The sequence below is a fragment of the Pteropus medius genome, unplaced genomic scaffold, assembly GCF_902729225.1.
Source record: "Pteropus medius unplaced genomic scaffold, Ma_sr-lr_union100, whole genome shotgun sequence".
Classification (NCBI taxonomy): Eukaryota; Metazoa; Chordata; class Mammalia; order Chiroptera; family Pteropodidae; genus Pteropus; species Pteropus medius.
Genome location: NW_024349519.1, coordinates 15,017,308 through 15,032,654, shown reverse-complemented (window position 1 = coordinate 15,032,654; position 15,347 = coordinate 15,017,308). Strand labels below are relative to the sequence as shown.

Here is a 15,347-nt window from a genome sequence, read left to right as displayed (position 1 = left end):
AATAACAGCAAAGACCTATGAAATTTTACCTATAATATCTAAGGCAAAAACAGTTGCTGTTACAATTTGCTACACTTGCCTTAGTTTTTACACAGAGAACGTATTTGGTTTCACAGGTAATTGGTAGCCTTGAGCACATGTAACTTACAATCACTGAATAAAAAGATTTGCTTTGCTTTGGTGAATTAAAATGGAACAATTTCTCCGAAATAAAGGGAAAGGGGCAAAAAAAAAAAAAAAAAGTAAAGGGGATTAACAGGTAACTGTTTCATCTATTTTTTGCATTTAATTTGATGTTATAAAAGCTTTAGGCAACTAAAAATATACCTCTTTTATTCTTGCAAGTCTGCAAGATTTGGCTTTTGGAATAGAAACAGTTTAGATAGGGAGGGAATTGTTGAATTCTATATCTATCCTTAAAAAAAAAAAAAAAAAAAAAAGGTTGACCATAACCTGAGGCCCTAGCTCCTGCAGAGTGCCTGTTGTTATGAAAGCAAGGTGCTCCACACGATCTAATCATAGCACTAAACCTTGTTACAAGCCCTTTTACAGCTCCAATATCTGGGTTACATGGAAACACGCTGGAGAGCCTCCTTGTACTATGAAATAAATGTCATTCTGACTGGCATCCTCTCTTCCAGCAAGTAATTTCCCTCTGCTGATAAATCGATACAGCAAAAACAAATGAGAGCGCACAATAGGCACAGTGAGGATTACATTTTTATTCATTTCAGAGGCCCTGCAGCCAAGTTTTTTAAGCACAATAGCAGAAAATGATGCACTTGAGCTGGGAAACAAGAGAGATACATAGAGACATTGAGATAAGAAAAGAAAGACCAAAAAAAAAAAAAAAAAAGGAAAGAAATGGGAACAAAGAGAAAGCCAAGAGACAAGTGTGTCCCTACCAAGCAGTTCAGACACAAACTTTTGTTAGAGAGTAAGATTATTATTTGAATTCCTGTTTAGCTTCTCATAGATATGATAGGAGAAACATATGTCCATCTTTTTCTACTTCTTTATTCTGTAAAGTTGCAGATAATTGAAAAGGATCTAAGATCTTACTATTCTTTGATTGATTATTTATATCGACATAGGATCCACACATGAAAACATATCTAGAAAGCCCAGAACTAGAAATGGTAGAAGAGACACAGTCTATCTTTAATCATCTCTGGAAGTCCCCTCGAGTCATTTATGTTTTTCATTGCCTTAAAGGCAAAGATGGAAAGGGCAAAACAAAAGAGAAGCAAGAACACAGCGACTATAAGAGAAATGAGAAGTTCCCACATGGATATAGTTTAAGATTGATTTTATAATTCCCAAAATAAATGAATAGGTTATCATACAAAAGGAATATGGCATATATTTTCAAGTGAAAATTTTAAGACTTTTTGTCTTTGGAAGGGAAAATAGAAAAGACTATTTCATAAAACCTTAAAAACCCCAAATTGCCTGTGAAGGGTAGTATCACATTTTCTGTTATTGAACATGGCATTTAACTCTTTAAGGCAATAGAAGTAAAAATGAAAGAATTATAAGGTCCTAATAAGGTTATAAAGGTGATATGATATTGTAATCCTTAAGCTCGAAATTAATTCTTGGGCAAGTTACTCAACTATCTTAATTTCCTCATCTATAACAATAGGGTTGATAGTAATAGTAACTACCCCAGGGCTTTTGAGAGAATTAAATTAGTCAGTATAAGCAAAATGCTTAGAACAGTACCTAACTCAGAGTTAATGTCACATTAGTGTAATCACCATCTTCTTCTTCTTCATCATCATCATCATCATCATCATCATCATCTATTTTTTCCCAAGCCACAGTTAGTTGTTTGGGTGTTATCAACATTTCTGTTTGCTCTGCAGGGTAACAATGTACTCATACAATACATTTTTGGGGTCAGAGCACAATACTGGACTAGATGACTAAAGGCCTCCTTTAGTGATAGTTTTTTAAATATTCTTAACTGTTTTGTGATATCCCAAAGTCAGTATGTTAGCATATGTATCACTATATCCAATACATTAGTATTCTTTTATTTTTTCTTTAACTACTAAAGACTAGAAGACAGTGTACACCTTTTTCCTCTACAAATATATGTTAAACTAATATACCCTACCATCTTTCCAATGATAATTCTAAGTCAGTGTTTAATACATTCTTCATGTTATTTATGGTCTTTCCCCTTTAGGCTTTAATTTGATTACTCTTCATTGTTTTAAGTGTTTGCATTAGTGTATCTTCAGTCATTAATTATCATATTCTATTGGTCCATACATTTTCCTCCTTAAGAGGACGTAAGAAATAGAATAGATAATACTAGTTCTTCATCTGCCTCACAGACTTTGATAATAAATGAAGAAAAACAAGAAAAGAAAGCAAGGCAAAAAGAATGGTGGCAGGTCCAATTGTCCTCTGCCATTCTTTCTTCCTGTATCATCAATAAATAAGCGTGGATATAAGCCTAAATCAGAGCCACTCAATATTTTTTTCATTAGCATCTTCCCAAATGAACCTTTTGAGAAAATCTTCCCTAATAGCCTCCTATGAAATTTTAATATGCTAAATATATTGCATATACTGTATATGTATTTACCTGTGCTTTTTACATAAAAATGATAAGCCTTTCTTGCCTCCTAAGAACCAATTTTTGCCCCTTAGTAGTAATACTGCTTTTTTTTTAGAATGCATAGACTAATTCCTGTTAGGAAACTAGCTTTTCTACTTAGCTGTTTTCTACATAGTAGAAAGCTGTTTTCCTACTTAGCACACTGGGTCCAACAAATCTTGCGAAGATGAGCTGAAATTCAGCTATAATTGTGTGTTTGGGTTTGTACTGAACAAACCTTTAAGCGCTAATTCATTGCTGTATAATTTATCTTACCCCAAATCCAAAACAGCACTTTGAGGGTAGAAGATATCTAGTAGTTTGTGAAAGATATCTAAGAAGCTGCAAAGCAGTTTAAGGATAAGAAGTGAGGGAGATGGAGAGTAAAGTAGAATTGTTTCCAATTAAAGCAGCTAGGGAATTAGGTAGGTGGAATGTAATTATCTACATTGGAGTTTGGCCAGGCTTCTTCTGAGCTCTTTTGGGAAAAAAAAGAAAAAAAAGAAAAAAAAAAGGCTCTGTGATCTTTAATGAATAGAGAGGTAGATTCAAGTTTAATATCTTATCCAAAAAAATGGAATAAGATTTCTAAGTTCTTGTTTCCAGGAACATAAGTGGCATTCTTCCTTAACAAATCTGAAACTGCTTATAAGTCCCGTACTTCAACTTGAAATAATTATTTCATAAAGCATGACCTTGGAAATGGGAGTGCCGGAGAAGAGACAGTAAAATAGCTCCAGCATTCAATGAAAGAAAAGGCAGAAATTTACAGCAAATAAAAGTCAAATCTCAGCATTTTGAAATAAAAATTCTTGTCAAGTCACACCAACATATACCTAAAATTGAACAAGTTCGTTTATGCTTTCGATTATCTGAAGAAGTAATTCTTAAAACAGGTTAGTTTTTGCTCAAAGTATACGAACCCTTCCCCAGCGACTGGGCTGCCAAGGCAGTGTAATGAAAACTGATATCTTTGCAAACCCGAGAAGCTGGAGATGTATGCTCAACAAATATAAGCAGACATTATATCCTTCATAATCAGGGCAAAATTAAGATGTGAACTGAATAAATGCTTGAGAAATATCATAGCATCTATTAGATGTAAGATTGAAGTGTTAGACACCTTTTAGCTCAACTTTCATTTAATTTACTGCTTTCCTTTCTATAGTTTGAAGGGAGTGAAAATTCTTCTCTCTAATTTTTTTCCCCTTTCATGACTTGACCACGAAGATGAAATCGGGGTACTTCAATTACCATTCAGAGCCAAAGGACTGCCCTTTGATATGGAAATCCCACTTCTGCGACAGCCTTTTCCCGGCCCCTCTTCTAGTTGCCCAACAGGAATTTTAAGTAGCTTTGTCACCAGCTGATAGTGAAAGCTAACTGTAGCTCTTTCCTGTTAAGTTTTGTTTTAAGTTACACTATGTTTCTTTCACCAAATTGGAATTGCTAAAAGCAAAGAAGGAGGAGGAGAGGCAGGCGGGGAGACAGAGAGAAAAAAAGAGAAGAAAGAGAGGGAAAGAAAGAATATGACTGACTCTATCCATTAGAGTTGCTAAATTATAGTTTCTACGCTGTCAGTATGAAGTGTGGCCCGTCCTGCACAAAGCCTCTCACTTTAAACACACACACAGCACAAACCGATGAAAGCTGCCATGTACAGTTACCCCGTTATTGTCATCTGCCTGCTGCATGACTCCCGGCTTTGCTATAATTATTAATTGCACTTGTCAACTGTCATTAATTCCTCTTTAGCATCCCTGTCTTTGAGTAATTAGACAGAACAGCCTCACTGAGCTCATTGTTTAGAGTCCCTTGAAAGAGCCCACTGGGCTTTCTGCTGAGAAAACCATCAGGAATACAATAGAGCACTTCTCAGTTAACCCTTTGGAAGTGTGAATAGAAGGGAAAGTGCTTTCACAGGTTTGTGTGGCCTGCTTTTCTCTGTGGGTATTTAAAGTCATGGTCAACTACCATACACATGGAGCCATATTTTAAATGTTTCTTTCCTGCAGAGAAGGGCTATTTAAGTTAATTGAAAAGTCAGAGAAAGTCCTCAGGAAAAACCAAATTTCCAATTAGCATCACTGAATTTTTCATCATTTTCTCATTTGATCTTATGCTTTGTATTTTGGGGAAGTCACATTTTCTGGAAATAATATTTCCCCGCATTTATTATGTACATTTTCATATACCACATGTAGATGTATACATATATATGAATTGTGCACAAAGTTTTTCTTAATGTCTTAGATTCTTAATGACTACTGATTTCCCTAAGTCATAATTGAGATTCCAAATTTTAGATTGACAGTACTGAAGCTCCAGTTCTTACTTAGTCCTTTTACCAGAGTCCCACGTAAGGTAATCAGTTGATGATACTTTTAATTGTATAACTGGTGGCTCTGAATACATTTTAAAATTTTATTTAAAACCTCTATATTGAAAACTAAGCCATATTCAGCATTTGGCCCATTGCCTGTGAAAGTTCCCTGAATTTAGCCAGGAAAAATGAGTTATATGGTTTACATTCGAGTAGTAATTTTAAATGAGAATGACTGTATTATTTTAAATAACACAATACCTAAAAAAGCACCTCAAGACTGTAAAGTGCTATGTCATATTAGTATTTTATCATTGGCATATAAAACTAAACTCTTTTGATATTCTTGTGTTTATTTGTAGCTTTAAATTCTTCAGCAATTAGAAATAAACTAACAATGAGAACTCTTTAGCCATTTTCTAATAACACTGTTAATAATAATATCGAAATGGCTATCTATTATGTGTTTAAACCAGTCAGATAGAAAAGCTTCTTGAACTAGCTGTTCCACTAAAAAGAAAAATTATAAAAATTTCTCTTGAAAAAAAATTAAGGTCTATGGACTTTTGAAAAATAAACAAGTAAATTTGGTCACTAAGAATCATTAGAGCGATTTCCTATTTTATCTAGCTGTAAGACTCAGATACTGGGTGAGTTCTTTTCAGCAATAAGAACATTTCTTGAGGTCTAGATATGTGCTGTATGTTTATATATATACACACACACACACACACACACACACACACATACACGTACATATATATACATACACACCTATATACATATATATATATAATGCTCATATCTCTATGAAATAAGTACTTTTATATAATTTTAGAGATGAAAAAACTGTGCCATGAGTAGTTAAGGAAGTCGTCCAGATTGCACAGCTCGTCAATGGCAGCCAAGGACTGGTGCGCTCAGAATTTCCACTCTTAACCACTCTTCTAGACCACATGTCCAAGGACTACCCTAATTTTGCTTTCCATTCACTAGACAATGGACCTAGATTTCTGGCAGTGTTTCCTAAAGAGGAAAACAGATTAATATATCTGAAATATTTTCCATAAAAATATGATACAAAAAGTGCATTGGACATCTTAAGAAATTAGCATTTGATACATTCAAAGTAGAACTGTGTGCATGTGTATATATACGTGTGTGTGTGTGTGTGTGTGTGTGTGTGTGTAGAGAGAAAATGAGTTTCACAAATGTTGAACAATACTCCAGTTACCCTTAGGCACATTGTTTTTGTGTGTAAATGCTAGGTTAAGATAAGAAAAATCCATTTTGATTTATACATACATATACAAACATATATACACACATATATTGAATTATTAATATAATTCAATCCATTTTTTACTACTTACTCTGTGCTAGTCTGTGCTAAGAAGTATGTAAGGCACTGAAGGAAAAAGAGAAGTATAAACTATGATTCCTAACTAAAAGGGTTTTTCAGACTTACTAAAGAGACAGAATTTTGAGTACTATACAATTAACACACTACAAAGCGCTAAATGGAATACAATCAATGAAATAGATTAAATGAAAGAGCGAAGATCAATGACAAGCCGTTACAGGGAGGGAAAATATGACTTATTAAAAGGAACAACTTTCTAAGTATCAGAGGTATCCAACAATGAATCAGGCTGGTTTGATAAGTAATGAATACCCATCACTAAAAACATTCAAGTTGGGTGATGACCTATAAAAAATGATATAAAGGAATTTCTGCAACAGTTGTGAGTTTGGGCCAGCTTAAATACTGTCTAGTGTCATCTTGCATGTCTTAGATTCCTTAATTCCATAAAAAGGAGAGAAATTTTATTTTGCTTGTTCTTTTCAGAGAACTCATGTTGAATAAATTTGGTATCAAATTTGACTTTGCAAGATGAATTATAGAGTAAAAAGTGGTGAGTAAAATTAAAAAAAAAAACAGAATTATAAGTGTAAAGATAGGGAAGTATAAATAATAAGTATTCATGGGAAATATAAGTTAAAAAACACCTGATACAAAAAGAAACTTGAACTTGGGGGAACAGGAGTAGTGGGGATGGTGTGAGGGGGAGTCAGTAGAAAGTAATAGAATTAAAGCTGCCTCAGTAAAAAGGAGGCACACTCTCAAAAAGCATAATCAACAGGCTCTTCATTGATTCAGTGGTAAGAGATGGGGTTAATTGGGGAGAAAGAGCATGATGGGTGAAAGGTGAATCAGGAGACAGCTAGAGCTTGGCACTGAGTTCTGTGGAGATAAATATCTGGTTTTTCACTGCTAACTGTGACCTTAGGCAAATTACTTGACCTCCCTCTACCTCAACATCCATATCATAGAATTGTGAATGAGGATAACAGTAACAGAATGAATCCAACACATCAGAATTACAACTAAATTATAGAACAACCATTAGGAGAAAGACCTGAAGACTAGCTGATCAAAATTTTTATAACTAAGGATATAAAGAAGAAGCCACATGGAGACACGTATCTTCGGGTAGCCTTCACAAGCCTCATACTACTTTGGACAGAATGCTGAAGTTTTTCATGTATGAGTGAGTGGAGTGGTTGGTCAGCTTGTCATGCTTCCCTGTACCTACTCGCCAGCTAGTGAAGTGACAACCATGTGCTAGAGTCAATAGATGTGTTCATGGTATAAATGCTCAAATCAGCTCATCGGGATTAATGGATACAATGCCACCTTTCAAAGGAATACGCACTATGAGCTAAATGAATCATTTCAAAAGAGAATGTGTCTTTAACCACAAAGAATGAAGCCCAGTGTGATAGTGGTATGTACTATTGATGTGTTGAGCACTCGGGGTGGTTTAATGATTTGAAAATCAGCATATTATTTACCAGTGTTCCAATACCACCTATGGTCTTCACCTCCACTCTTATTAGGACAGCACCCACGAGGAACCTCAAGACAGTTCCACCTAGGGTCACCAGTGTTCCAACAACACCTAGGGTCTTCACCTCTGCTTCTACAATGCCAACATCCATGCAGAACCTTAAGACATAAACTACTTCATCTTCTCCAGACAACAGAAACTCATCTTCTTATAGGAAACAAATACGACCAGCTTACCATTGAACTCTTGTCCAACAGATGGAAGTGGCACTGTGGCACAGCCTTCACATGGCGTTTGGTAATACAATGAAACTCACATGTGCCTGGAACAAAATCCATAGATGATCACCAGTGAGGCACTTTACATTGTAATCTCCATTGCTGCCATGATATTTCTCACTATTTTGGCTACTATCATTAGCAAAACATATTTATGCACTAGAAGAAAGCTGATAAAAATAAGAAAGTTTTGATCTAATGACCCTCAGACTGGAACTCTGCAAAATGCACCTGGGTGCACTACCAACCAGATGACAAAATCTAATTTGAAAACAATCTTTATGGCATGCATTAAGACCCAGAGGATCTAAGACTTTATGTCATTGACTGCAGAAGGCAATGACCAGATCACCATGTCAAAAGCCTTTTAAGCTCCAAGATAATTCTTCTGTCAATTTCCCATGGTATTCCAACATGTAAGTGATATTGGGTAGTATCTCTCGCTCTGTGTATAGTCAGCTGTATTAGTAAAATAGTCCTAATTTTTTTTACTTAAAAAAAAAGTTAATCCATGAGAAACATTTAGAAAAATTCCATCACATAATGAGTACTCAATAAATGGTAGCAATTATTAGTATTACAATATTCTTATTGTTAAGCAATATATTTTAATTCATTTCTAGTTGGTATAAAATCTATGGTAAAGGAAAGAAGAGATGATTTAGGCTGCTCCAGAAAGTATGGGTTTCCCTAGAAAGAAGTAAATTATTATTATTATTATTTATGATGAGGAGGAGAATTTATCATAATGTCGTAAAAGAGGTTTCTGCATGAATTGAAGTTGGATCATGTGCCTCTTAGCTCCTTTCTCATTCTAAAATTCTAGAATTCTAACTGATTAAGAGTAAATCTAGCAAGTTCATAAGGAATCCATGTTTTTAGTCTTTGGAGAAAATAAAATTTAGGTTAATTATTTCCCTCAACTTCAGGTTGGTGAAGTATAAGATTAAGAGTATTAGCTCTAGATTAAGACTGTCTATATTCAAATCCAGAAAAGAGTCATTTAATCCTCCTGTGTAAGCTTGAGTAAAGCTTTTTAATTTTCCCTATGCCTCAGTTTCTCCAAATGTAAAATTGAGATTATTGAATTTATAGGATTGTTCCGAGGGCTGAATGAGTTTAAAAATGTAAAGTGCTTATAAAGTGCTTATAAATTTCAATATATGTTAACTATATCCTTGTCACTGAGATTTAAAATGTGGAATGTGAAAGAATAAGAAATACTAAATATTAGAGAAAAAATTAACTGCCTTATTGAATACATTTTTAAACTCTCTTTTTCTACTTTTATTATTAACCCTTTATAATGCTTAAATAAATATGACTAAAATTTATAGCAGAAAAGTTAGGTGATATACTCAGCCTGAACACGTTTGGAGTACATAAGCCATAAAAAACTCTACAGTGAAACATCACTCAATTAAATTTGAGTTACTTAAATTTACCATGGCTATCAAAATCCATTCCCATTAAATGTATTTATACAGAGTCTACTGGGAAACGTACATTACATTTTATTTTGGGTCTCTTGAATTCCAATTCCTGCCTCTGATTCCAGCCCCAAACCCACACCACACCACAAACAAAAAATCTTTGTGGCATTGGACAAACCATGCTAAATACTGACATTTTCCCTCTGGAGAAATAAATATCAATGCCATCTAATTATGAAATTAGGCAAGATTATGCATAAGCTCTTCAGGTTTCATTTAACGATCTGAAATTTATAGACCAATGTCTTACTATTTCTGAGCCAAACTGAACTACTCAGTTTTTCAGTCTTTGCACCTTTGTGCATTCTATTTCGATTCTCTCCTCACTTCCACCATTCAAGGCCCAACTCGAATATCATTGTCTTAGCTATGTCTTTTTGAATCCTCACTTCTACTCTACAGACTTTCCCTCTTCCAACCCTTACTGGTGAAACTTCTTTCTTCTCCGATTTGTGAAATATAACAGAGAACATGAATTAAAAGTATGTGAGATAGTGAAAATAAAAACAAAAAGAGTATAATTATGGTAAATATATTCCACAAACATTATATTTTTGGCTATGGAGACTCTAAATTTGGCACAAAGCTTTTTACTACTGAATGACAAAAGGGACAATGGTTAGTCATACAATTCACAAGCATCATTAGATAAAAATAGACCAACTACTCGGCAGCATAACTAGTAAGGGCATCAGAAATGTCTCCCAAGTAGTCTCATAGTGTCCATACTGTAGATTGCAATGAAATGTCTCCTCAACACAATTTTTGGTAGGCATAATGAGTCTTCTGGAGCTCTTCTTTTCAGCATCCTTCAGTTAGTGCCAATGACACCACACAAAAGCACAGATCACAAAAGCCGCTTGCTTGGGGTCATTAGAAGGCACTCAGGGCCACACCTCTACGCACCTCTGGCTTAGTTCAGATGTAGATTTCAGAGCATCTTGAAAGAATTGCATATCCCTCAAACCTGCTCCCTTAATAGCTTGTCATTATCGGGTTTCTCAAATTCATTGTGAGGTAAGGAATCTGAGATTGCTGTCTCTGAAAAAAGTGGAGTTCATGTATACTATATGGCCAAACACTAAATAAAATGCGTGTGATTCAAGAACTAGTGTCAAGCTAACACCATCTTGAGGAAACTGGTGTGCCTAGCAAAGTCAGCAGCTGGATGCGAGGACTCAAAAGTGAGCTACTAACTTTTGCAATCACCCTTCACCAGATGGACTGATGTATTTTCACAACCATCACTCCCACTTACACCAGAGGGCTTTCTAACATTTTTGAGATCAAAGATCCCATTTTACTTATTGTTGCTTCTCCTGCAGCAACCAGCATCATGCTTGGCATGCTATTGGTATAACTCTGTTACGCAGAGATGCCTCCTGCTTTTTTCTTTTCCATTCAACATTAGACACAACTCTTGACAAAATGTTGGAGGCAGACAGGTGGCGGGCACACCCCAAATGGGGTTATCATGAAAGAGTGGGGTGTGCGTCACACAGTGCCTGCAAAATGTCTCAAAAAGAAATTACTAAAAAGATGAACCAACAGACAAAGTGTTGAACCTTGTTTCTGTCCATTCTGAGTAATTTTGTTCAAGGAGCATTGAAGCACAGGGTTAAAATCAAGAATATAAATTAAAATCCTAGTTAATGAACATCTTGGAAATCGCTGTACAAATACTTAGCATACATTGAACTAAGACAAACTTGCTGAGAAATATTTACATAGGTAGCATTCCTACTTTCTCAGGACTACTGTTTCAAACTAGAGCTTCCTCAAAGAAATTTTAAATCAGATTTCACCTCTAGTCACATTCCTACACACTTGTATTTTCTAGTAATTATGCAGCTTTAATCCTCTTGAAATTTTAGATAATAATTCCAAGAGTTATTAGGTTGGAAAACAGCTTCTGGGCAAATATTATTCAAAACACTTTTTATATCAGAAATAATAGTTGGATTATTTCTGCCTCACAGATATATCTTCAGGTCTAATTTTTAATGCAATTTGAGTATTCTGACATAAACGTATTTTTTTAAATAACAATACTCTTAGAACAAGAAAGATGAGAGAATAAATAAATATAATAAATACAATTGTTTGTTAATAAATACAAAGATTAAAATTAGCTTTGTCTTTCTTCTGTTCAGTTTACCCTACTCTTCTGTATTTCAATGGCATTAAATAGATACTTTGATATTTGCTATTTAAGGGTCTATCAACATCTTGAGCTCTATTAAGCCTCTGTAACTTTATTTCTCCCTAAAATCCCTAGTTTTAATGTATAAATTTTCTTTTAAAAAATAGAATAAATGATTATATAAAATTTACTTATATAAGTATCCATCTGATGTATGTTGGGCAATGAAAGAACATAAAATTTATTTTGTAAAAGAGTTTCTTTAAATCTAAAAAGATGACTTCATTTGAACAATCTATCAAACATATTTGATTTTACTTTAAAAAATTACTTCATCCCCTGGATTATTTTATTAGAATAATCATTTTTTATTGAGGAGTGTGGTTATAAAAGTGAGAAAAGAGGGGGAAAGCAGTAGAATTTTGTAAAAATCCAACTATAGATACATCTATGAATTCATGGAAATGAATTATGCTCACAACAATGAGATAACTGTATCATTTTAAAAAAGGGCCTAAAGAAAGATTAGAAGAGGAATATTAATAATTTAGTTTTAAATTATTAAAACAATTTAATAATTGTTTTCAAAAAGTGAATATCTTAATAAGGAATGATTATCTATTGCCCATTATACAGGATCCAGAATTTATTTTCAAAGTATTCTAAAAACCTTATTTCTGGGGTATTCTCAGTGACAGCAAAACCAAGTTGAATTCAAAAATTGGCAGGACATGAAGAACTACCCAATGACTTGAGGCTGATCGACTTTGAAGCAGTATGACCCCAGCTCTACCACTGGGATATTCTGAGTGTATCCTGCATAAACCTGTTGGCAGTACTATAACATTATTCTAGCCATGTAGACTCTAGTTTAACATGTTGAAAATTCCCCCAAATATTTTTCTTTTTACTTTTTTCTAATTAAGAAATTAGAACAAAGAATTTAGATATGTTTATATAGCTATGTATATATAAAATGCTATCATTAGAAAAACTATGTTTGAATTATTAATGCAATCCTTATCAAAATCCCAATGGAATTTCTCACAGAAATAGAAAAATAATTCTATAATTCATATGGAACCACAAAAGACGCCAAATAGTCAAAACGATTTTGAGAAAGAACAAAAATGAAGACATCAACTTCCTGATTTCAAACTACGCTACAAAGCTATAATAATCAACACTACAGACATAAAAATGTACACTGACCAATGAAACAGAATTGAGAACGCAGAAATAAACCCTTAAATATATAATCAATTAATAGTTGACAAGAGAGCCAAGAATATTCAATGCACAAAGAAGAGTGTCTTAAACAAATATTGCTAGGAAAACTGGATAACCACACACGCAGTAGAATTAATTTGGACCTCTATTTTACACCACTCACGAAAATGAACTCAAAGTAGATTAAAGACTTAAATGTAAGACCTGAACCCAAAAACCTCCTTAGACGCTCTTTGATGTATGAATTACTACACTGATGTTTAAAGTTTAAAAATTAATCTGTATTTTTTTCTTAAAATGAAAGTATTATTTGTTCATTAAAGAAAGGCAATTAAAACATTTTTTTAAAAAAAGGCAAAAAAATTTTAAATTGGCATTATTCCTGCAACCTAGGTATAGCCTTTTGGCATTTTGTATATATTTTTCAGTATTTTTGTTCTACACATGATATACACACTACGTGTATGTGTGTGTGTGTGCATATGCTTGCGGACACACAACCACTTATCCACTCAACAAATATTTCCTGAATGTTTATGATGACTCAGGTTCTGGTTTCTCCTGTCATTACAACATCATTTTAAATAAAATTTATACTCCGTAATACAAAACAACACATTTTTAAAAACCCAGAGCCTATTGTTTAATATACAGTTTGTTTTGAGTTTTGTGTTACTACAAACACATATATAAAATGTTAGGTAACTTCCTAAAAGCACGAGATAAACACTAACAGATTTTAATGTGCATTGTGTGAAATAAATTGTACTTTGGTGCCGTAATACAATACATGCCACTAGCCACAGTAAATAAGAGCCCTCATCTCACAGCAATCTCTTCAGCATTGGTTATTGTGGCATTTTAAATCTTTGCCATCTTGCTAAATGAATAAGATCTCATGATTATTTTTCATTTCCTGAATTCTTATAAAAATCAAACATTTTATATATTTATTCCCCAATTTGACTTCTGCCTACTAAATGAATATTCCAATTATTTCTCTACTTTTCTATTAATCCGTAAGCAGTTTAAATTATATTTTAATTACATATGTTGAACATACGAAATTGCCAATAGTCTGACAGTTTTCACAAAAATGGCAATTTATGTCATTAAACCTAATATATTTCGAATGTATTTTTCAGTTCCTCATTTGTCTGTCATCATTTAAGACACAAAGAAGCTTTTACATTTATGTGATCAAACCTCGCATAATTTTTCTTTTGTGATTTCTGTCTTTGGTGTAATACTTAAAAATAACTTCTAACCCTCCTCTCAACTTACTTATACAGACATTCACAAAAACTATCTCCTAATATTTTTATGAGTTCTTTTATTAACAATTTAAATCTCAACTCCTTCCAGAATTTATATTGGCAATGGTATGAAAATCAAATTTTTTCTAAACACTTAGAAAGTTGTCCTAAAACCATTTTTTTCACAGAGATTTGAAATGCCTAAAATTACACCTGTATCAGAAAGCTTTCCCATGTTAAGAGGGAATGAAATTCCCTAATTATGGGTCAAACATCATGTTTATATTATGCTACATTATGTTATGTACCATTATTTTATATTATGTCATGCCATATTATATTATACAACACAAATTCTTCATTATAAAATATAAATTGTTTTTAAGATTTTCTAAAAGATTCATAGATAGATGCATCATCTTAGAAAATAAAAAATATCATGGTTCACAATTACTTTAAAAATTAGTAAATATTTATTACACTGTACAATGAATCTCAGCAATTCAACTTCACTAACTTACGCAAAATGTATTTTCATTTACAGAATGTGACCGTGGGCATGACTTCTTCCATTGAGAATATGTATAACCTAATTATGCAAAATGTTTTATGGAGGCAGTTTGAGTTTGAGGTTTGTTCTCAAATTAAATTATTACTGTTAGAACTTCTTTGTTTTTAGTATTAGAAAGAAAGATGCAAAATTAAGCAATTGCTTTCTCACATACATTATTTTAAAGACTTTTGGTCAACAGTTCATGCATTATTATATTTGCAAGGAAAAATATCTCAATTACAAACAATTGCTGAATAAGAACACAATGTTCAAGCAGTTATTATTAAATTATTAAGACTCATATTATGATAATCTGATTTTTATAAAGTAATAAAAATCTAATTTTCTTATAACTTTTGAATGACTCTCACTCATTGCTTTATCAGTCAAGAAGCTGACAGCCAAAGGACTTTTACACAGACCATTATTTTCTGCCAGGTTCCAGTTTTAGGGCTGCTGCAAATAGATTAGCATTGGTTACTCAATTAACAATATCTTATTCCAAGACCAGTACAATGGAGCATCTCTACTTAACTGCATTATGTTACTTATGTTACATTTTGAAATGAACTCTGCAATTCAAATTGTGCTAATAAAATTCCCCCACT

The 15,347-nt window shown here is 33.3% G+C and overlaps 1 protein-coding gene and 1 pseudogene across 6 annotated transcripts in view; one reads left to right on the top strand and one right to left on the bottom strand.

Annotated features, from left to right (window-relative positions):
* The window catches only part of SOX5 (SRY-box transcription factor 5), a 907,668-nt gene that overhangs the window by 641,905 nt on the left and 250,416 nt on the right, over window positions 1-15,347 (bottom strand). For 2 of the 6 annotated variants that reach the window (XM_039882492.1, XM_039882491.1), the window contains exon 5: window positions 8,023-8,108. The exons of the other annotated variants lie outside the window; for them this stretch is intronic. The gene's annotated coding sequence lies outside the window, so the exon portion shown is untranslated. The remainder of the gene's footprint in view (window positions 1-8,022; window positions 8,109-15,347) is intronic. 6 annotated transcript variants of the gene reach the window in all.
* Window positions 6,829-8,359, top strand: LOC120618601 (hepatitis A virus cellular receptor 1-like; annotated as a pseudogene).